Source organism: Diachasma alloeum, unplaced genomic scaffold (assembly GCF_001412515.2).
Source record: "Diachasma alloeum isolate Michigan unplaced genomic scaffold, Dall2.0 Dall_scaffold_01127, whole genome shotgun sequence".
Classification (NCBI taxonomy): Eukaryota; Metazoa; Arthropoda; class Insecta; order Hymenoptera; family Braconidae; genus Diachasma; species Diachasma alloeum.
The window spans coordinates 102363-127634 of NW_021681238.1; the positions used below are offsets into that span (position 1 = coordinate 102363).

Here is a 25272-nt window from a genome sequence, read left to right on the forward strand (position 1 = left end):
GACAAGATATGAATGTTTTTTTGGGCTCAAACGAAAGAGCGGGTCGAGAAATGACGTGCTAGAGCCTCTAAACATGACAAACGAACGCCCACCTGACATTTTTAATACACTCACACCATGAATTTAAAGTGAATACTGCACAAAGAATGAATGTCATCCAGAATTTATTTCTCGTCAATAACTTATGATTATAAATTTCCTGTCACCGACTGATAGAACTCAATAGTTAATTAGTTAATTCAATACTCCGGCCCGAAGAGACTCTGAAAAAAATCACGTATTTAAATGTGACGAACATTCTCTTACGAGGATCGGAGGAAGACTGATTTATCGGAGTATTTTCTAAACGTCAGTTGACTAAAACAAGAAGAAACAAGAATATTTTTGCAGCTGTCCCCTCCGAATTTTCTTGGAATTGAAAATTCGCAGAAATAATCCAAATAAATATCTCTCATACTTGGAGTATTAGTGTTTTGTGTATTTTTGTTTTCCTTGCTATGTACCAATACATGAGTAGAGGTCGTTTTATCTGAGAAAAATGACGGATGGATGAGCGAGATTCAGAGGACGTCGAGCGTCCCACCCATCTTCGCGCGTCGCGCATCCTCCCGCGCCCACCTGGTGGACCATATTTCAGCAACGGATTGATGGATTTTGATTTAAAAAAATGATAATTATTTATTACACAAAAAGGAACATCTTTTGTCATGAACATTTTCTTCTATTTGCCAATGTTTCCCATAAAAAAAAAAATCATCAAAAAAACCACTTAATTTGTTTATAACTATTAATTGCACGCACTTACATAAAAAATACCACCGGATTCGGATTTCTCATACCCGAAAACATAAGAAAACACCTCAAAACCTTACCGCACTAGAAGTGCACACGGGAAGGGGGTATTGCGTGTGGACTATTACTCTCCTATCTCCAACTATAACTGATTTCTTCTCTTAACGAGTCATCCTGCGAATCCTCAACAATTATCGGCGAGTTAATTTATTCCGCTATCTGTGCAATTTTTCTCCGAAGAAATGCATTCTCTTTGTGCACTCAGCAATCTGATTCAAAAGATGGAGAAAATATTTTTCTCCTTCAAACAGTGAATTTATGGAATTGTTGGAGTGTTAATTAAGTCAACAGAATTCGGACGGAAAAGTTTCTGTCAATTTTTTCCTCGCTCATTCTAGTCAGTGCATCAGTGAGCGAGAGCGATGGAAGTGGTCTTGGGGAGGGTAGAGACATCGCTCTCGTAGGTCTGCCTGAGTGGGAGAGATTCGAGGTTGTGATGAGGGCGATGGGAATTCTTGGATACCTCTTCATTCCATAGTAGGTCGCAGCGCTCTACTTTTCCATTTCACTTGACGATTGGTAAAGAGTATATTATGTCACAAGGCTGATAAAAGCATTTTCTGACGAAGGTGGCTTTATAATCCGTGCCAAAGGCAAGGATTATAATCATGTCAGACAGAAAACACCTTTTCATCACTAGTGCGTAAAGTTGAATTTTACACACACTCTGCGTGTGCAAAATCGCGTTTTTCACACATCGTGATGAAAAAGTTGGGTTCGATACTCGTGGGAAAAATGTTTTTTGACTTTGGCCTTCGGCGAGCGGTACACACCTCCCACGGGTGAAAATAGCATATTTCGATACAAGTGCGGACATAGTGTATTGTGTTACTAATGCGTAAAGTTCCAATTTTTCGCACGCACATGTAACATCCTATTTTTTGTGGTACGTGCCAAGTTCAGTGTTCGGAATGGTAGTGGGGTAAAGTGATTGTTTCTGTGCACGCATGCGTAAAGTTCAATAGCGTGTGTAAAGTGAATTTCGACTGCGTAATACTACACTGTTGAAAATTTTTGGCTGACATTTCCGGTACACTTTTCGAAAATTTTCATTGCATTGTAGTTCCACTGAAATTGCAAGTAATTACGTAATTGAAAATTCAGAATCTGCTGGAAAAATCAATGAGAACTGTCAATTTCAGTTAAATTGTTCCCCAAAAATGACTAGAACTTAGAAAAATTCTGGTAAATATGTTCTTGAATTTTCAATCAATTGAAAATTCATCATATTTCGGTCTTGAATTTTATCATTTCATTGAAAATTCAAATAGGTTGAGGAATTTTCGTCTCAATTCTCTTAAAAAATTTGGAATATCACAGAGTTTTCAGTGAAATCTTAAATGTCATGATTTTTCCCCCTTGAATTGCATGCAGTGTCGCTCTCCTAAACATTACTGGTTGATTGTTCATGAAATTTTAATTTTTTTTCAACAGCATACATGAGAGCCCTAATGTGGAATAATCATATTCGTTAGAAAATACCTTGTGCAACGTGTGATGAAATTACTATTCACTCACCGGTGGATATCCCTAATTCCATAATTACTTTTTCCTTACGCTGTATCGTCGGATGCAACTCCGACCAGAATAGCCAGGCAATAGTTCGATAGTGTGAGAGGGTCATGGCCTATATAGAACATCGTTTATCTCCTCCATGTCAAGACCGGAACAATCGAGTTCCGATCTCGAAATCGCTTCACATATCCACCATTTCGTAACCAATATAAGAAAGGTCCTGGTGGGATTTTTCCACGTTTATACGAAACAGAAAGACGAAAAAGCGAGAACAGGACAGACGAGAGGAGCGAGGACTACTGTAGTCTGTGCAATCGGTTTGGATTTGAAATTTATTTCTATCCCGTGGAGAAACGTCACCTAACGGATAAATCTTGAAATGGAATATTGGTAAGTCTGTCTCCGTCTCTCTCACCGCCATTTTTATTTTCCTCTTATTTCACTCGGTATATTTTCTTCGCCTGAGTTACGACGGTCCAATGGAAAGTGGGCAAAACTCCTTCAATTCCACTTCGATGTTCCTTACCCGCGGTGGGTACTAGTCGTAAATCAGAGTCTCGGGAGGCTACTGTTGTTTTCCGACAATCAGTCCTCGTCTATTTGTCGACAAAAAACTGGTGATGTCTGAGGGACAGTGGAAAAACTTTCTAATGAAGTCAAGTCAATCATAAGATATTCTTGGAATGAATTCATTTCTGCTGAGTATTGAATGTGCGCTTTTTTATGTAAAAACAATGGTTTTCGTGGACAATATGGAGGCTAGTTGTAATTTGCAGAAGAGTAATATGCAATTCGATTTAAGGGGAAGACGTGGATAAATTGCAGGTTGAGTTGAAAACTCGGTGAATTTATGAATTTCAAATGGAAATAAGAGACGTAAGAAGAATTTATAACTTGTGTCAATTTTCATTCAATTCAGAATTGGAAGATGCATTCCCATAATTTTTTTCAATTTTTATAAATTTCCGCCGAATTATTGAAGTGAGATTCACAGTTTCTATTGATTCTCGTACCAAAATGAGGATTCAAAATTACAACTACAAAATTCTTGGAAGTGTTAGCTAAAATGAGAAAATACTATTGAAATATGTCGCTAAATTCTAATAACGTATTTGCTTTGCAAGAATTTTCGTAAAAACTTTACACTGATGAAACAATTTGGCTGAATTTTTCGGAAAAAGACTTGGAATTTGATTTAAGGGAAACAAGTCAGTGGAATTTAAAGTTTCTCCGAAAATTCAAGTAAAGTCCCGTTTTTTTAGCGGCAGGCAGACGGAAATTCTACAATTTACATGAATTTTCAAGTAAACATAAATATTCACTGCTAAATGAATTTTTTGGAAGTTTTTTAAAATTCTTGGAATTCCAGGAATCCTTTAATTTTTTAAATTTTTAGTTCCATATGTATACCCTCTCGGGTTTTTACATTTTGTTCCCTTCCCTATCTGCGTTACCATGGGCCGACTTACTTTATCCCCAACTGCACCCCATTCGGGATTGAACTGCTAGGGAAACCATGGAAAACCTCAGTCGCACTGACTCAATGGACACAGTGGTTCTCTACATTCGTGCCTAGCGACTGTAGTCCCACGCGGTTAGGTATGCCTAAGCGGACACCCATCCATGTACTGGGCAGACTGAACGCTGGTTAGCTCGGATGACCGTCGAAGCCACACACTCCCCGTGAACACTACAGCCACTGAATTCTTTAAGGATTCTTTGAAAATGCAGAGGAATCTTGAATTCCAGAAGAGTTCCTCAAAATTTTGATTATACATGAATTTTTCATCAATTTTCCCGGAATAATTAAAGAGAATGACAAAATTCCTTGAAATATCAGTGGAACTTGAACACGAGAAAAATTTCCGATATTTGTCACGGAAAATTCAGACGAAAATTTTTAACAGTGCATTCATTATAGTGAACACTTGAAGAATAGCTCCATCAAGTGTACATACATGCGGACAGAGTGTAAAAATTCTATTCTCGTAATTTATGGATCACAATGTGCTCATATAACCTAAAAATCCACAACTTAAATTTGGATGATGATAAAGCTTCCCTTCAAAAGCAAAAACCGTCCCAGCAATCTTCAGTTTCACTCCTCGCAGAGCAATGCGAAACATAATCTGTCCAAAATTCAGCGACCTCATCCCATGATCTCCACCACCGTCCACCAGAATTGCCACCGCCAGAACATTTTCTCGCATCATCATCATCATCATGCACGTGCTTGCACAATGGTAATACCCGAGGTATTGCAGTGTAAAGTTACACCAGCGGCAAAGCGCACGCCCCCCCAGAGAGCACAGACATATCCATGGGATGAGGGTAGTACAGATAGAGGCATCCAGATCCTGATTGATTTATGGCTAACTGCACAGGTGAGAATCGTTGCGGCGAGAGGCAATTTCCAAGGGCACTAGAATGAGACACAGTAAATCGAAAGGGATGAGGTAGAGCTTGATGGGAGATTTCTGGCTGGGTGAGGGCCATGTAGACTTAGGATGTAGGAGTTGTATGGACTTGGTAAACCCAGGTGCAACCCAATGTCAAGATCCGAAATTGGTTATACATTGGAGAAGAGAGAGGTGAGAAACGTTTGGTATACTGAGGAGGTTTGGAAACATATCCGAGCGGCTTACAATGCTACCACGATTCTCCCAGTGGTGGATTGAAGTTGTCGGCTCGATGAATTGCATGAGTCACTTTGTATAAGCGGACATCGGAGGTGATAGTTACTCCATAAATTGTTAGTTATCAAATATTTCCTATTCTGGGGCTGTTGAAATTGCCACGGCTTTTCGCTCTGAAATTTCAGAGGGTGGGGGTGATGTATTACATGCGCTCAACATGTTGCCAAGATGTTTTGAAGATTTTTAAAGTCGTTAGATGTTTTTCATCAGGCGATTAAAAACTATTCGAGGGGAGGATGAGGTTTCGACAGATGGACAACATTTTTATGGGACTTTTACATAAGATTGTACGTTATGATACGATGATTTTTAGAGAAATAGTTTCAACCACTCTCGGGGGATATCAGGCAGATAGTCATTTTCATATCAGTGACATAATGGATCTGATGTTGGGAGAAATGGCTCGTAATATTTCACGTTGTAAAATTCTCACTTAAACATAAATATTTGGTACCCAAATAAGCTGAATGTTTATGTAATTTCCTGAAGAATGAAATTGAATTCGATTTAGTTGGGAAAAACCATGAAATATCAGAAAACACTGAAAATACAATAAAATTTCAAATTTTTGTGCGGCAGGAAGAAAATTTTCCAATTTACATGAATTTTCACTGAAAACATGAATCATCAGCACAAAAAACGCCGCAATTTAAATAAATTGAAAATTCCGGAATATATTTAGTAGTAATACCACGAGACCTCCAAAATTATCGGATATTTCCCGATCGTTTTGTTGCGTAGCAACGAGAGGGAGAAGTTCTGTAGATTAAAATCCCGAGCGCGCAGCGACTCATGGCGGTTAACCGACTCATTTTGACTTTCTTTATGACTTTCTTTCACTCCACAGAATAATATTTGACAGATATTTGGTTAGAGAAACAATTGCAGAGCTAGAGGAAAATTATCAAAAACTACAGGGAAATTATCAAAAGCTAGGAGGAAATAACCGCTATAATTTTAATTGGGAAGTACTTCATGTTATTGAATACTGAACTCTGATTGGCCCAGAGAAGTCCAGATCCGATTACCAAAAATAATCACCTGAATTTTCCTGATCAGAACAAAATTTATAGTTTTCATAGATTTTTTCATAGATTTTATAATGTCATAAAAATGCCCCCAGAACTGCATCGGAAATTTCCGGCAAAACTTCTCAACATTCTCATAATTCCCGCTCAGCCCACCCTTCCCAAGCTCATCTCCATCAAAATCTCCACTCATCCCTCAACAATACATTCATCAATACCATATTTACCAATTCATTCTGCAGTCCCGTAATTGATATAGGGCTGTAAATTACGTTGCTGACAGTGGCACACTCGATACACTTGCCCACAGAGACATGCTTGAGCACCACCTGACTCTGGCATGCTGGTAAACGCTCTCGTCTACTCCAGCAAGAGTGAGATAGTGCGGGGAAGGATGGAAACCAGTGAATGTACCAGTGCATCCCCCGCAAAAAGCTGAGAGCCATTCCCATGATGTAGTGATAAAATTCATGACATTCTCCAGATAGCAACGTTGAACGCGTACGAGAACTCTGCTCATCTTTACCCCCTTTCCTCCCCTCCCCTTCCCCTCCGCCCGCTATCCCCCAACGAAGTTTTCCATCATTTGGGTAGAGTCAGAGTTGAGTATGATTCGAGTCAGACAGTGCAGTTCATTGCCATTGTGCAGCCACTGTCAGGCGCATTCAGACATGACGATTGCAGAGGACACCACCATCTTGTGATGTCGTATCCTTTGTGCCATGTCACTGAATACCTCAGGTACGATCTGCATGTCAAAATAAATGCATTCAAGGTGAATATTACTCCCTGAGGCTGGTTGGAAATGAGGGGGATGGGGGCACTGGAGATGTGCTAATCCGTTCTGCATATATTTATAGCACTTCCACGGGAATACATAACTCCAGATGTTCCTGTTGAATAGCATTCCAACGCCTCGGGGAAGACGATTGTGAATGTGAATATATGTGGGTATCCCCCCCCCCTGCCATCGTCAAGCCTGTTGTGTTTAAATTCGAGTAACCATCATGGTTTCGTAATTCTGTCATTTTACGTTACGTTACGTACTCGTGCACTTAGCTATCTGTGATGGATTTCTTACGGTTCCGGGGGTACAGGAGTGCATGTACCTTGCCCCTTGAGTTTCCACTATGCGGTTTGAAGACTCTTTGAGGACAAATTTCCGGCGTCATGGATATAACTGCGAGACCTTTCCTGTGATCATGCGAATTTGTAAATGTCGGCGTTCGTAGAATTGGGACGAATAGTCGGGGTTTGTGTCAGGGGAGATTGTAATAAGGAGATTTTGGAAAATGGAACAGAAAATTTGTTTATTGTTTGTGGGGAGAAGGTTACCGATGTTGTATCTCCTAGGACTCGACAACGTATAGGAAGAAAATATCTATTTTGATTATTTTCTCTCTCGTCTTTTCATCAGTCGCTCATTTCGATAAGTGCTGATCGAAGAATAAAAAGTTGAAACAATTTCAAGGGATTATTGGTTGATATTGAATTCACACAGAAAACCATATCTGTGAACCAACCCTTGACAAATTTCCAGCGTCATGGATATAATTGCGGGAGCTTTCCTGTGATCATACGAATTTGTAAATTTCGACGTTCGTGCACTGAGAGACTGATTCATTTATTCCAAACGAGATTCGTTAACTATTAACGAATGGTAGAGTTGAATATGACCAAATGAATATTCGACGATAGTTAACGAATGGTTCACTTGAAAATTGAAAATCGAGTTGAGCAAGACTCCTCAAATATGCATTTGTTAACTATTAGGGAATGAATATTTGGTGAGGCCAAATAGACCCTCGTCTCTAACCAAATCCATTCGTTAACAAAAACTAATCCTTTCTATCAGTGTGGAATTGGGACAAACAGTGGCAGTTTGTGCCAGGGAAGATTGTAATAAGTTTGGAGGTTTTTGGAAAATAAAACGGAAAATTTTTTTATTGGTTATAAGGAAAAGGTTACCGATGTTGTGTCTTTCAGAAGTCGACAAAATATTGGAAGAAAATATCTATTTTGGTTGTAATCTTCTCATTCGTCTTTTCATCAATCGTTCATTTCGATAAATGCTGATGGAAGAATAAAAAGTTGAAACAATTCCAAGGGATTATTGGTCGATATTGAATTCACACAGAAAACACCATCTGTAAACCTTGTATTCGGCTCTCCTTGTACTCTTGTATTCGGCGTTTGTGTCAGTGGAGGTGTAATAAGGAAAAATGAATTTGGAAAATGAAACATACAATTAGTTTGTTGTTTATAGGGAGGAAGGAACTGATGTTCCTTCCTCCCTATAAACTCAACGAAAATATTTACCTTCATTGTTATCCTCTCATTCGTCCACCCATTTATCGATCATTTTGGTCAATGTCGACGGACGGATAAAAACTTGCAGCAACTGCAAGTGATCATTCACGTGGAAACATGATTTCTTTTCCCAGTTGATATCACTTTACCACGATTCCAACTCTGATGGATAACCAACGTGATAGGAGAGATGATTCTTCTGTTAATAAGTTGAGTTGTTGAGGGCTGTTTGGCAGCATTGATGTTCAGATGTGTAATTCAAGTGAGAGCTTGTAGGAAAGATATCACCTCACCATGACTTCCATCCCGACTTACAATCAACATGATAGGAAAGATGATTGTTTTGTTAATAAATTGAGTTGTTGAGGACTGTTCACTTGCGCTGGTGTTTTCCATCAAAGTAGGGAATTGTCTGTTAAAACGAGCATAGGAGGGTGCTGGAATGAGTTGTTATTTTTGCGCGTCACTGCGCGAGCTTCTCAGTCACCTATAGTGAAGTTGTTCTACGATGGTTGATTGTTTTGGTTATTATCTTCTCACTCATCTCTCTATGCACCGATCAATGTTGGCAGAAGAATAAATATTCGGAACAACGAGAAGGGATTATTGTGTGACATCAAGACGAAGGACGGGATAGCCGAACCATGAAAGTGTATTTATACAATCTGCCGATAGTGTGAAAACTTCTGAGAGAGAATATCACCAGGTGACTACTTTCAATCCAATAATTAATTAATTTGATGGAAACCATGATTTTTTGTTCATCAGTTGAGTTATCGTTCAGCCCAACTACACACTACAAGTTGATAGAAAAAATTATTCTTATTGAGATTTTTCTTTCGTGGAACAAGTATTAAATACTTGAACCAATTTCAAATAAATAAGATCCTACGGTGAGTATCATTTATTTTTTCTTGAGATACATTTACTTGAATCAAATAAAACAGTTCTTGGCGTCAAGTCACATGTATTTACCACAAAAATGAAATAGTATTTTTCCGGCCTGTTGCGATGAGGTTTTTTACTCGTGTGGCGTTGGCCTTCGAGCCGTAGGCGAGGACTGGCCAACCACACGAGTAAAAAACCCCATCGCAACAGCCCAGGAACAATATTTTTCTGTAGTGATTTTTAAGTGTTCGAGTTTGGGAAGTATGTAATACCAATTCCCAGACGAGAAATCGTGAGAAGCAGTACAGAAAAAGTTATATTTTTGTGACCTAATACAATCTCTAGTCGAGAAATTTTCTACCCGAAAGTCGGTCAAAGGGTCACAAGGGTCACGTGGGCCAAAGCGTCAGATCTTGGATTTTTCCAGGGGGACAGTCAACTTTTACCAAAATGGAATTTTTTCGCCGGGTTGATTCCAACTATTTAAGCGACGGGCTATTCAAAACTCTGAAAAGTATGTGGAAAAAGTGAAAACTGAAAAAGTTTTTTTCAGATTTTCCGTTTTTCCAGGAGGAAAGTCGATTTTCGCCAAAATCGAATTTTTTAGCCGGGTGAACGTTGAACCCAATGATTTGAGCGACGGGTTGTTTAACATTCTCAAAAGTATGTGGAAAAAGTGAAAACTGAAAAAATTTCTTTTTCGCCCGGAGCCAGAGGGTCAGATTTTCTGTTTTTCCAGGGGGAAGTCGACTTTCGCCAAAATCGAATTTTTTAGCCCGGTGAACGTTGAATCCAATGATTTGAGCGACGGGCTATTCAGAACTCTCAAAAGTATGTGGAAAAAGTGCAAACTGAAGAAAAAATTATTTTCACCCGGAGCCAGAGGGTCAGATTCTCGGTTTTTCCAGGAAGAAAGTCGACTTTCGCCAAAATCGAATTTGTTCACCAAGTGAATGTTGATTCCGTATTTATTGACTCCTCTAATGCCAATGACACCCTCGGAGGCGCCAGGAATGTCGAAAACGAAAATTTTCATTTTCACTTGGAACAAGGGTCAGATTTTTTAACAATTTCATTTTTCATTGAAACAATGCATGCAAGCGGAGGGACAAGAGTGAATAGAATAGATTCTGCAGCCGAAATTAGAGAATGTGAATGTGCTAGCATTGTAATCGTGCTGTTTTCACATTCTCTAATTTCGATTGGAAATGGTCTGAAACGTAAAAATTCGAAGTTTGGCGACCATGTCTGTCGGTGTCAATGTCCATCGCCACTTTTCCGGTGGTCAATTTTTGGAAAATTGAGTAATCAATTGGCTAAACTTGTGCCAAAAAATCTGAAATTTGGTCAAATTATAGACCTTAACAACGACTAACTCTATGCAAAAGTTCAGCCCGATTGATCAAATAGTTTTTGAGAAAAAGCTATTCGTTTTTAAATCGTTTTTCGCTAATATTTTCGAAGCTAGTCAACCAATTTCAATTTTTTTTTTTCAAAATGTTTGTTTCGATGCTTTCTATCCGAATGCCTTCTATCCCATTCGGAAGCTTACTACCAATGGAATTGTTAGGAATGGAAGAAAGAAAAAGAATTATAACACATAAAGTAACGGTCAGGTGGCTTCGGTCAAAAAGGCTCGAACCCCTGCTTGTTCTTCTCCTCTCCCATTTTTTTTTTCAATTCGTACAAAAGAGGCCTCAAGAACATAGTGGATATTTCGCGGGGTTAAAATTGCAGGAGGAAGGAAATTGCTGGGGGAGGAATGGCGTAGTGAGGTAGCTAGACGAAATGGGCATTCTAGAAAGTCTGGGTGGCGGGCGGGGGGTTACACCGAGCCACTGACAGTCATTTCTCCGCAAAACGCGGTGGTGAGGTTGCTTGCGCATTTATCTCCACCACACGCTCAGGGCAATATTGCGACCCGAGTGGTTGAGCATCAGTCGAGACGCGTGTAATGCTATGTGAAAATTACACCTGTATTTTCGCATGAAAAGTCAGTGTTCATTTCGCCTCTTCATATACACGAAAATTATTTTTCTTTATTACAATATTTTCCTTCATTCATCGTCATATTTGACGCATCTCCAGGATTTCCACTCTATGTAATAACAAAATTCATACATGTCTGAAATGAAAGTGGTAATTCCCCGAATTTTGATTAAATTTTTGCTGGGGATGACAAATTTAGTCGTTCAGAATCATTCATGTACACAGGAGTAAGAGGATGAGTTTGGGGGTACGCAAATGGAGTGACATTTATTTTGAGTGGAAGAGAGTGGAGCGACTATTCCTTGATTGGTCACCATGTGAGGGAAACGCCGCGTCTTTTTTTATTTAATTATCATTGAGTGACCAACCAGAAAATTAAAAAAACACTTCACTTTTTCCGTTAAATTGTTTACAAAGTTCCGTTGAATCGTTTAAAAAATATAATGAACTCATTATATTATAATATAATTAATATAATTAATATAATTATAATATTATAATTCGTGAAATTCTTGAAGAAACCAAATTAGTTCCAACAGATAAATTATTTTTTTCTACGTTGTTTCTAAATGTCTTGAATCGAAAATGAGAACTCGAACATGGTGGACATCTCGAACGAATGGAGAAAGTAAGGCGGTTATCTTGAGTACAATGGTTTTGCGTCGAATTTTCATGAAGCCCAACTAACCAACAAAAGAGAATTGAATACTATTCTAAGAAACATGAATAAGCGAATCACAATTATCCAAGTCATTTAGTTCAGAGGAAAATAAAATGACTCTACTTTCTTAATGAAAATTTCATGTGAACGAGTGATTGTGAAAAGTTTCATGATTTTTTACTTGAACTTTCTGGAGTAATTTTCTAACAGTGAAATTCAATCTTCAAAATATCATCAAAATAATTAATTAATTCGATTGTTTTTTCTCCATGCAAAATATGATAGTTAAGATTTGAGAATACCTCTAAAGAATTTAGGGATTGTATAGAGAACATGTTTAATTATAACAGTTAGCTTCTCCGCTTTTTTATTAAATTTATTTCTGAATAAAACATTTTCATTTTGACTCATCGATCTAAATAAAAGTAAGGAAACAAATGCCGGAAAAAGGAAATAGGGTGACATTCATTGCGAGTGAAAGAGGGTAAAGTGAAGGAGGCCGATTAGAAGATTGGATATCTGATTGGCAATGACGATGAAAGCAAATTTATCATCAGAAAATCATGAAAAAGTGGAGATTTTGTATTGTTTTCCGGAAAGTGGAATGAAAATAGTTCAAATGTGATAAAGTGTTGATATAATCTGCGGATCTGGAGTAGAAATTCTACAATATGAGAACTGAAAGTCGGAACTCTCCGGAATTATTCATGTAGATGAAAACAGGAAAATGAATGAGGGCACGAGAAAATGGGTTGAATTTTTGTTGTGACTCGGAAAGACTGAAGTGGACGAGACCCATTAAAAGATTGGATCTCTAATTGGACTTAGCGATGGGCGATGGAAGGAATTCATCTCCGGAAAGTCATTCAAAAATTAAAATATCGGATTTTTCGAACAGTGGAAATATAATCGATCAATCCTGGAAGTGTGTATTTAGAATCCATGGATCAAGAGTAGAAATGTCAAAATATAAGAATTAACAGCGAAAATTCTCCCCAATTCCAGTCAATTTTCCCATCTTTATAACGTTTCGTAAAGTAGTTTTTATATTGAAATAATATTTATATTTGTATATTGAAATACACGGAGAAAAATTTTCTAAAAAAATTCTAGTACGAGTACTGAAAAAAATCACCATCAAATACGGAGAAAAATTCATGTTTTCCCCAATCAAATTTCTAGTACCAGCACTGAAATTTTTTCTTGGCCGTAACTTTGCGCCTCTTTTCCCGTGCTAGCACTAGAATTTTTCTAAAAATCTCCGTCTCTCCGTGCATCTAGAAACTGACTGATTATTATCATTCCTCAATTCTGAATGGTGACTGAATCGCGTGAAGTTAGTCGCTAAAGGAACACGCGGCATTTCCAAATTCAAGCTCGCAAATTATTTTTTGCGTCATTAATGTTAATATTCGTAGAATGTTAGAAAAAAATGGCATTTCACTCAATATTTAGTGGAATTCCGAATTTTTACAGCCGTAGGGAGACGAAAATCCCCGTACTTCCGTGCATTTCCAATGAAAACATGAATATTCAGTATCAAATTATAGTCAATTTTCAATTAATTCAAAATCGAAGGGTATATTCATCTGAATTGTCCTGATTTTGATTGATTTTCTCAGAATAATTACACAAACATGTACAGGTTCCATTAATGTTTTCATATATCTATGAAAACGAAAAAAACTGACTAAAATCTGTTAAAGTTCACAGTTTTTATCAATTCTCTCATTAAATTATGAATTTTCAAAATTATTTAACCGTTCAGAAATACCAAAACATAAGAACTAAGAATCGAAATTCTCGAAATTATGATCAAACTTTCTCCTAACTAAAAGCCCCGTCCTCCAGAATGATTCAACTAAATATAAATAAGGAACTAAACAAGGGCACCAGAAAATAGGGTGACATTTATTGTGACAGAAAGAGACTAAAGTGGAGTCGACCGATTAAAAGATTGGATCTCCGATTGTTAATGGCGATGGAGGAAAATTGCACTGGTGTGAATCGAAAAAGAGGGAGACACAAAGTAGACGAAGTACAAAAGATAAATATAAGGAAAGAAGTTGTAAAAACCGAGGGAAATTGTTGGATGCCACTGGAGAGAGGGTGCTGGAGAGTAATAGGCGAGTTACCCCATTTGCCATGAAAAACGTACCCGTGCAGATATAAATTCTGAGCGGATAAAAAGGGGTGAAAGGAAATCGAATGCGACGAGAGTTGACGGTGGCAGAGGGTATGGCGATCGCAGGGTGAACATAATCAGGGTAATGCAGAAGCTAGACTTTACGATACCCCGAGACCTCGTTAACCAGAGAACTGTCTGTTGCCAATCAAGTTTATTTATTTTCTATTTTTTCCTATGAAAGACCCTTGCATTTGTCACAATGATATACAGGGAATGTAACTATGTCAGTGGTGAGTTCTCCCGAACACGATGTTTTATGCCTCGACTGGAGGCTCTGACGTCATTCAGCCAATATGATCATGTAGAAGAGGTAGAGTCCGGTATACGGTCCGTGTGAAAGCTGTACGGGGTAACTGACGTGATAGTCGAATTTATTTTATGTTGACTCTTCCCTGGGATTGTAAGGCCAAGGTATACTCCTTGGTAGAGATGTTGATGCATGTACCGCCCACCTAAGGGAAATGAGTCTTTTTTCCAGCTTCGCACTCTGCAAGGAGTCATAAACGCGTAGAATGGGTTCTTCGAAGTGTTTACTCGAAGATGTGAAGAGGACAGACTTTTTATTAACATTAAACAAATTTAATTATGTAATTCAATTGCCATCGGCCAGTGAGTGTTGGAATCGAACTTTGAGGATAATACCGCCCGACATCGTCCAATACCGCCCAGCAGCTTTGATGACTTTTTTGAGCAATGCAGACCAACTGTTATAATTTTTCCTATTTTCATCCTTAATTTCCATTCTTTGGCTCCTTTTTGAGAAAGATTTCACGTGAACAGTAATAAATTATCCTGAATTTACCCGATATTCGGGTGGCCACCGACTACCCCAAACAATCAAGCTGTTACTCGACCGCTCTCTAGCTGCAGAGTCTAGCAGTACTATAGAAACTCTGGGCGGAATTACCCACAAATGCAGAGGCTGATAAAATAGTCAATAATGAATGATGAAGATGTTTTTTTGCTATCGAAAAGGTCTCAATGGATGTGGAAATGTTTAACGAACATATATTTCACACTCCATTCAGTTATGAGAAATATTTTAAGAATTCGATAGAAAATGATTTGAATTTTTTTAACGATGTTTCCAGGAGAGATAATTGAAAATTTCTATTGAAATTATTTTTGAGCTTGCAATAATTAAGCACAATTCGCTTAAATTTTTCGGACAAATTTTCGGATTTTATGATTCCTACGTGCGTAAACTCGACTTAAAGGAATTAAAACTGCATCCTCTGTTACGTAGGGAAAAAGAAATTGCTTTGAAAAAGAAAAATGAAGAAATATTATTTTACATGTGCGGCCGAACGAAAGCTTTCCGGAATGAGAACGTGAATAAATACCAAAAAAAGAGATAGTTTACATGCATCGTCGATGCATGCGGTAATCACATGAGCGTCTTTGTGATGAAACTAATGAGCAATTTCATCTGGCAAAAAATTGCCAACTAATCCAATATCTCTCCCATCCCGTGGATATTTTTGTTTTCGCCTGAAGCATTAGGAACGCACGCAGCAACATATTACCGGGGAAAATCGTTATTCCAATGGAATCTCATCTTACCAAACCCGATGAATGCAAATTCCCCCACAACATTTTTTCGCCAATGTAATCAAATTTTCCGATTGAAGGATTGAAAAATTTGAAACATCGGCGAAATTTCCACCCGAATAATTTTCTTGTTCTCTCCAGCTCAACCCGAGTGACAGTGGCTTCAGTGAATAGATGCGGTGAATGTGGAGCCGTTATAACCCTGAGAGACAGACAGGAAGAATAACGAGCCCGGTCGTCTATATGTACCAAAAACTCGGTGGGTTTGCAAGCCTTCTACAGGGACCGTTGGGTTAGCTTCCAATTCATATCAATCTCTATTAAGGAGAGTACGACGTAGACGTTGCCTTTAAAGCTTTCAACTGGCTTGTGCACGATGCAAACCCAAGGCACTTTAATGTATGTGTCTTTGTATCCTTCTCCTGTCCTTCTCAAGGTGGTGGCTTTCAAGCTGTAATTCACCTTGACAGTGACCTTCAACAATTCCCAATTCCATTAGCCGTAATTTACGGTATGCGATAAATCAATTAACTCTATATTTTACGTCTACATTTTTATCTCTCGATGTCCCTCTTCCCCCTTCTTGTTCCTACTCTCCATTAATCAATCATTTAAATTCCGAAATTGAAATGGCTAATAAAAGCAGGAGGAGAAATCTCCGTCAGCGATCACCATCTTCTCTCGAACGCGGAAAAGGGAGAGAAAACGAGGGTGGAAGCGAAGAGAGGAGCGTCGATGCATGACGTGATCGTGAAGTAATCGCCGTAGTGCAAATTGGAAGTCATCATTTTTTTGCATTTGGGCAGTCCGGGATGTTTTCTCTCTAAATTCTAATTCTCTTGGAATTAACTTAATGTCTAAAGGTGGTTAAGCGGAGTTGTGATCAAATTTGGAGTGAGAATTTCCGTAGTTCCCGGCGCGTAGCTGGGAGACGCGCGTTCGAATCCCGGCTAGGGGGTGCGGCATTTTTTCTCCCCACATGGAAAAAATATACACTGTTAAAAAAATTTAACTGAATTTTCCCGAAAATGACACTGAATTTAATTTAACGGAAAAAAGTCTATGAAATTTCAAGTTTCCCTGAAAATTCAAGGAAATTCCTGATTTTTCAGTGGAAGAACCATGAAGATTGCGAAATTTCCATCAATTTTCAATGTAAACATAATAATTCAATAAGAAATTGCTCTGAAATTTCAAAAAATTGAAAATTCAAGGACATTTCTGCTTGGATTTTCCTAATTTCCATTAATTTTCATGGAATAATTTTAATGAAATTCAAAATTTCCATGAATTTCCCACGAAAACCACGAATTTTCAATGGTAAAATTCCCTGAAATTTCGATGAAACCGTCACTTGTTTCATATTTCAAGACTAAACCTGGAAACTTCAGTGAAAATTTTTTAACAGTGTATATACAGAAATATATGTCACTTTTATGCGCTTATATGTGGCATACTTTCCGGCAATATCTGAGATATATATGGGATATATCTAGCATACACCTGGTATACTAGGCGGATATATTCAAGACATAATTCATAATTCCAGCAAAATCACTTATAAGTTTTGGCTTATATTTTTTTCTTTGCGGATCTCTAAATTTAAATTCTCTTTGAAGTTTTTTTGAATTGGTGTTTGAACATTAAGTATTTGAACATTTTTTATAAATGTTCAGTAAAAATTACGGAACTCACAATTCGCTCACCGATTACGGAATCGACTCAGAAAATTTAAGTGACGGTATCGCAATTTTTCACAGGAGATTCATGTAAAAATTACGGAACGCTCTAGAAAAATTCTGTGACAGTTCCGTAAAATTTCCTGCAACCACATTTCGCTCCGGAATTACGGTAAAGATACGTAATTTTTATTTAATATTTCTCTCCGTCGACATTTTCATCTCTCGATGTCCCTCTTTCTTCTCCTCCGTGTTCTTACTCACTATTAATCAATCATTTAAATTCTGAAATTGAAATGGCCAATAAAAGCAGGAGGAGAAATCTCCGTCAACGATCCCCGTCTTCTCTCGAACGCGGAAAAGGGAGAAAGAAGGAGGAGGAAGCGAAGTGATGAGCGTCGATGCTATGACGTGATCATGGGGTAATCACCGTGGTGCAAATTGGAAGTCATCAGGTGTAGTACGAAGACAAGTTGGAAGTGATTCTGGGTATAGATGTAGAGTATTCTATAGCTTCGCACTACTGGGTTGGGTTTACCCTCGAGTAAGGCAGAGTGTTGGCTTGGCTCTGTGCTACCTACGAATGTCGATTCAGGATGGAACAGCCATCACGTCACTCTTCAATATATACGTGTATAGTTATGTACCTTGGTACTCGGGGTAATCACGTGACCAAGACCATTAGAAGGTAACGAGCGTAATAATGCGACAGATACGAGATTTATCTCGCTCCATCTTACGCACGCTATTGTGAAAAATGAGGGCGATGGGAGAGATGTATTTAAGGGAGATGAAATTGCAGAATCAGGTGGGTGAAAATGAGGGATTTTAGGGGTCACTGAACGCCTCGGAATTAACGAACGGGAAATTAAGGAGCTATTGGGGTATCAGTGGTGTATTGACATCTTAATTAGATCAGTCTGTTTTAGAACGTGCTATGTATGAGGAAACCTGCAGAATTTATCGGTATTATACTGTTAAAATTTTTTGGATGAAGTTTCACTAAAATTGTTGGTAATTTATATCACGTGAACATTTTACTAAGATTTTAAGGAATCTCGTCATTGAAAACTCATAATTTTACAAAAAAAATACTGGAAGCTGTAATTTTTGTTGGAATTATTTCATGGAAATCGATAGAACTCGAAAATTATTGACAATAATTGACAATTCTGCGTAATTTGATATTTAATTCCATTTATCTTTTGCCTTACATTTTTTATTTCATTTCAAATAAAAAAATTCTTTGAATACAAGTTCTCTTTCTTTTATCTAGATTGTACAGTAATTTTTCGTGTAATTGTCTTCTCCATGTACAGCTTTCATTGATTTATTTTCTTGAATTATCAAAAATTCCACCGAATACTAGATTTTTCGATAACGTGATTTCGTAAAATGTCAGTGGAAATATCACATGATAAAAGTTTTCAGCACATGAACATTGAAGTTTCATTGAATATTCAGGGGATTAATTGATTCATCACTAACAACAAATGAGAAGTTTATGTAAATCAATCGTTCTCGAGAATTTCCCAGTTTTTTTTGCTTTCAATTTCCATAATCATTGTCTAGTCATTAGTCTAATCATCTTCAGTGAACGTCTCAAAGTGATTTTCACTATACTTTCCCCTTCCCTATAGATACTCGTTTTAAAACGGCACTCTGTACCTAGCTGCTGTGTACCAAGAGTGGGAATTCGACCGCAAATGCGTAAGGATAAATACCCAAGTCGAGCAGTGACTCAATTCTGTTTGAATATCTTTGAGTATGTCGAGCACTGATGAATGAGCAAACAAACGTTAATCGTTTATTCTCTGAGTAATGAGTTTCCACCTCCCGTAATCTTTCTATCACGTGCCTTTACTCTATTGAGTCACACCACCGATCCACGTAAATGGTCTGCAAATTTAATTCCATGAATGAAGCATTGACAATGCTCACGAAGGTTGAAAAATATCTTGATACACTGTATTGTTTTTGTCAACTTCCTGTGGTCTTTGTCTGCTTTTATTATCGATTTTTGAAAAATACAAAGAAATGAAATGAAATCGATTTCTTGAGGCAAGAAATTGTCACGTTACCGCCAAGTGTTCGGATTCAAGTCGTGAACATTTCACAGGATTCGTACATAGTCTGACTCATTATGCGGAATTCTTATCACAAGCGTAGACGCAAGAATTTCAGTAGCGAAGTGGTAAAACGGTTCAAGTCGACTTATCTCCCACTTAAGTTTTTGGGGAATACTTGCGAATCTAAGGGAGATAGCGAAATTACCGTGAGTACATTTATTGTAGCTCTCAATCGGCTCTACAAAAAAGGTTATAACAAAAACTTTGGTATCTCCCGTAGATTCCGAGATATTTATTGAAAACTGGCCAATAGTCAGAATTAACTTGTACCGTTTTACCACTTCGCTACTGAATTAATTTTATGATAGTATGTCAATATTTCTCTCAGTGTATATACACGGCAGCGTCCGGCCAGTTTTGTACAGCCAGAGCCAAAACTTTTCCGTGGCCGATACGCTACCGCGTATCTCGATTTACGGTGTCACGTTGGAGCGCTGAAATATACGCTTTCTGCTTTCCCGAGAGTGCAATGCAGCCTCCAATGCGTGAGTACTCTCCATATCTGCGTGTGACAACTGTGAACCCTCTTGAAAAATACATTTTCAACTCCGGAGTGCCTTCAAAATATAATTACTGAGAAATTATTATCTAACGATTCTGAGCTTCCTGGGTACTCTTTACCTCATACTTATTTATGACGAATTCATGTGAACCAGAATTGACTCATCATATTTATGGATGACTGCGTTTTTCAGTCGATAATTGTAAATCAATTTACGTAATTTTGAATCATAAAACCGATTGATTAACGCCAAACTGCCACTTTGAAAATCAACCAAAACTGCTAGTTGTGCGCGTTTACATACCTAATGGTGTAGTGTATGGGTTTGTGTACATTATGAGCAATTTTAGAAGCGAAATTCATTAATTTAGTCAAATGAGCCATCTGCAAATGTTTGTGCGGCAGAGTTTAATATTGGTCAACATTCGCATGATTAACTATACTTTTGACGTTAAACAATCAGCTACATACTTGATACATATCGGTCGTTAAATAGCATCGGGCAAATATTTGCATGGAATATATCGATTCATATGCAGGGCATCCGTTGCGGAAGTAAAAATCGGACCCTTCGTTGATCTAATAATGCAGCCCATAGTGGACCGCAATATCCAATACTTTGATTTATCAAATTCATCATTAGAATATTTGACATGGAATAAAATGATAGTATAATTATTATTTTGTAACTGGCCCTCGCTAAAAAATGGGTTTTCCATTTAGAGTAGTAAACTCTAGAAGCAATCAACATAAATCATGGACATCAATCAATCCTAAGCGTTAAATCTCGAAGAGAAACAACGACTTTCAAACCAAAAAAAAAATCAATCGAATACTAGTCTTTTGAAGAAAAAAACAGATTTTACGTCATCAGTTAGAAAGGGAAACAAAATAAAATGAATCACTATATTGAAAATTTTGGGCTCAAATTTCAGGTAGAATTGAATTGAATTTGTATAGTTCCAAGCATAAATAAGATGTCACTTTGACGATTTATTTGAATTTTGAATTACACAGGCAGATTCAGTATCAAAAAGTGAATTGGCAATTAATTCATATAGAATATAGAGCAATTCCACGTCAAATCCGAAATGAAAAAACTTGGAGTTTGCGATTGTCCTCGCGATTTTTTTTTCTGAGGAGTACATGAAACCAAGTTCTCATAAAATTTTTGTTATGATTTTTCAAAAATTTTCACTTTTACCACTTGAATTTTGGTTGTTTGAGAAAAAGGTGCAATAATTGAATTTAGTCAGTAGGAATTGAATTTTCATTTTCACACATTTCAAGGTTAATTAAAAAAACTTCAAAATAAGCACAATTGAACTTTTTTTGTTTCGTTTCTGGAACGGTTTTCGCGAAATAATTTTTTTTCAATCTGCAATTACTCGAAAACTTGATTTTCTTAATCTGAAATTTTAGGGGTAATTTGGTGACACAATTGCCAACATTTTCATAGAAGGACATCAATTTTTTTTGCAATTGTTCCCTCTTGAATTCTTTTTTTTTTCTTCTGAAAAATCCGTGGAACAATTCATAATTTAAATCATTTGTTGTTACTACTCACTCGTTGTGCTGACTAACATTATGAACAGATCTTAGATTTTAAAAATGGGCGTAAAGTGAACGGATATTATTGAACGAGAGTGGAGAACAAACTAGTTATGGAAGAAAAGCTTCGAATCCTTGAGAAAAACTTGATTGTTCTGGAAAAAAAAATTCTGTCATATCCTCACCGGTAACCAACACTTTGACAATTCCAAAACGATTTGAAAATGCAATCCGTCGTAAATTCATTGATTATCAAATAAATCAGGATTCTCATGTGCCCCCTCCCTCGCTGTAACATTCAGGTGGATAGATATATGTTCTGAAATGGATATGGCTTGAAATAAATCACTTCTTTAACTATTACTGGCCATAAAATTTTTTTCTTTGGCATTTACGCATTGCTCCCGGAAACGATTTTTTCTCGAAAAAATCACTCGTTTAACGAAGAATGACTGCAAAAACATAATTCTCCTTTGATGAAATCATCAGTAATTATATTCCTAAGTGATCCCCAAAATTTCAGATAAAAAAAAATAAAGTTTCCGAGTAATTGCAGTTTGAAAAAAAATTGATTCTGCTATTAGAGCTCAACAAATTGAACACATTGACTTCAATTGCCCGCATTTCGAATCTTTTTCAATTACCTTCAAATGTGTGAAAACGAAAATTTGATTCATAATAATAAAATTCAATTATTTCATCTGTTTCTCAATCAAGCAAAGTTCAAGTGAAAGGGGTAAGATTTTTTAAAATCATACTTCGCTGAAAAAAAATTGAATCGCTCTAAAAAATTTATGAACGCGTGGTCACATGTACTCCTTCTTCAAACAAGAATCGCCAAGGCAATCCGCACCGTGAAATTATTTCATTTCGAATTTGACGCGGAATTGCTCTATATTTACTTTAATTCTCATAATTTTTTAAAATTCTCATTTCTCACTTAATTGAAAAAAATAGATTAGACTAAAATTTACAGTTTTCATTTGCTTGTTGGGGGGACAATTTTTTGGTAGGGAAAAAAATCATTAAATTCCAAATTTCATTAAAAGGTAAATAAAATTCACAATTTTTAAGGCACAGAAAAACAATATTCCAACATACTTGAGTCTTCAATAAAACCATGAATATTCAGTACCGAATTACCCTGCATTTTCAATAAATTGAAAATTCAGGAATCTATTCATTGTTCATAAAATTGAATTAAAAAAAAAATGAACAAGAAAAAGAAAGCAAATTATTAGATGAACGATTAAATCATCATGTGACGCTCTTTGAATACTTCGTAACTAATTAAATTGTTGCCTTCACAGCATTCCGGAATTCCCTTTTGTGACTCTTTGGGATACACAGAGAAGAAACTTCAGGAAAATAACCCGAGAAAACGTAAAAGTGATGCGAAGTGAACTCGGAAAAAAATCTGGAGTGAAAAATAAATTTTCCCCTTCGAGTTCTAGAATTTTTATGGATCGAAACATAATTTCTACGTGTTGCAACGTAATTTTTACGCGACACTCCAATTAGCGCGGAGAACAGTGATTTCTGCGAATCTGTAGCGATACATCACAATTGCGTCAAACAACCTTATTTTTACGTGATTTCTACGGCACTTTTCCGCACCTTTTTCTCCGTGTAGTTTAATGAACTCGTGATAGCTTTGTTTTCTTCAGAAGAAAAGGGAACTAGAACAAAATTCCATCTGTGATTTCTCTGATTGAAAATGAAAAAAAACCTGTGACGTCACAAACTGCAGAACCTCCTCCTTCCCCCCTCATCGTGTAACGTAATCTTTGAAAGGCTCCCAATCTTCTCTGAGACACCGCCTGGCACTCCTAATCTTATCAGTCCCCAACTCAACACAAATAAATAAAAATGTGCATTTTCTCTTGAAAATTCACGCAAATGGTGGAATTTCCGTCTTCCTGTCCTTGAAAAAATGTGACTTTACTGGAATTTTAGAAGAAACTTGAAATTCCACTGAATTTTTTCTTTTAAATCGAATTGAAGGTCTTTTTTAAGAAAATTCAGCCAAATTTTTTTAACAGTGTACATCATTTCCAATCAAAATTAAAGAATGTTAAAACTGGACGATCATGATGCTTCCGATCGGAAGCAACAAACATATCTCCGTGAAGTGACTACTTAATAACCTCTTTATAACCCACGTCATCTGAATAACTCTCTTGAACTCCCAAGAAATCCGCTGGACTTTGTCAATAAATACTCTCAACCGTGATTATGATGTTTGCAATATTCGTTGAAACCTTGCGAATGAAGTGAGACACGTTGGAGTTGTCTTTTTGCACCGTATCCCCGTATTCGCGTTCAGCCAGTTCTTCTATACATATTCGCTTTGTTCGGTGGGTTTTTAAATAAATCGCGGTTGAGCGTTGGCTCCTCAGTGCAGCGACGCCGATTGACCGCGTCGCAACAAATCAGGCTCAGCTGTTTTTGTTTTTCCTCCCTCTTTAAACTCAGTTAGTCCCAAAGTTTATTCTGTTGTCGGTAGAAATCCGGGAGCGCAGAGTATACAGTGAAGAAGCCACTGAGTGAACACAGTGTATTGGCGCCACTACCACTGGCAAGGTCATATCGATCGATTATGACAATAACTCCGTGAGTTGAAAGACGAAACTGCGAATCAAAGGTTTGCATACTTTTATAAAAATACTTCTATTCTTCTCATTCCACCAAAAGTGATCTATTTCCTCACAACAACTGCTTAATCAAACTTCACCATCGTTCATATTGAAAATAACTATTCCTGTCCTGACTATTTTCGTCTGACGAGTAACGCATGACGAAACCACGAATTGGCTACGTGTCATCCACAGTCTCTCAACGTGGACGGAGAGAATTCAGTAGTACAAATTACAATGGCCATAGGAGAGAATGCTATGACAAGATAGTAAAATATTTTTCAACTGCCTTTACATAATAATCCTTACGATATCACATGGTAATGCTTACCATGTCACACCAGGCTGCCGGTGAGGCCACCCGTTCCAGAATTTTTAACGTTCCGCCTCATCAAAAGACTTGAAATAAATAAATAAAATCCTCTTAAAATTTCAGTTCTCGATCTCAATCCTAAAACGTCCCTCAAGAGCCTTGTTCTCCCATAAAAATAACCACCATGTGAATGGAAAATGGTTCTATGAACCTAGAAAGTATCTCTAAATTACACGCTTAAAATTCGCGATTGCCTCCTGATGCGTTCATAAACTCAAGATACTAAGGCTTAAACTCTTAAAAAAATTAACCAATTTAAACTCTTTATTTGAAATTTTCCTATTAAATTCAACAATATTTTTGTTCAAAATTTACATATGTATTTAAATTTCATTCACAAACCTTATTTAATCTAAAACAGTAACATAATCAGCTTTACTATATAACATAGTAATTATTGCCATGCACATGGGACCGATTATCATTGAAGAGCTTACCATGTCCCATAGTAACCATTACGATGTTGCATGATAACCATTACCATATCCATTTAATACTTACAAAACTTTGGGAACGTTTATTATGCACTGAGAAAAAAATTTCTAATATCTGAAACATATGTTCTTGAGACAAGTAATTTTTCTTCAATTGTTTATTTTTCCCAGGCATCTCAACTCACGTGACCCGAGAAAGGTCTCATGCTTTAAAATATCCTTGTACTCAAGTCTGATTTTGTCGTAAATGAACTCACTCAAATCGCGTAGAAGAACCGTTAATCTTCAAG

General features: G+C 37.2%; 1 protein-coding gene across 2 annotated transcripts in view; it reads left to right on the top strand.

Annotated features, from left to right (window-relative positions):
• Positions 1-25272, top strand: part of LOC107045915 (sodium-coupled monocarboxylate transporter 1) — an 81146-nt gene that overhangs the window by 13805 nt on the left and 42069 nt on the right. The window contains exon 1 of one of the 2 annotated variants that reach the window (XM_015268322.1): positions 23953-24183. The exons of the other annotated variant lie outside the window; for it this stretch is intronic. The gene's annotated coding sequence lies outside the window, so the exon portion shown is untranslated. Of the gene's footprint in view, positions 1-23952; positions 24184-25272 lie in introns of those variants that run through there. 2 annotated transcript variants of the gene reach the window in all.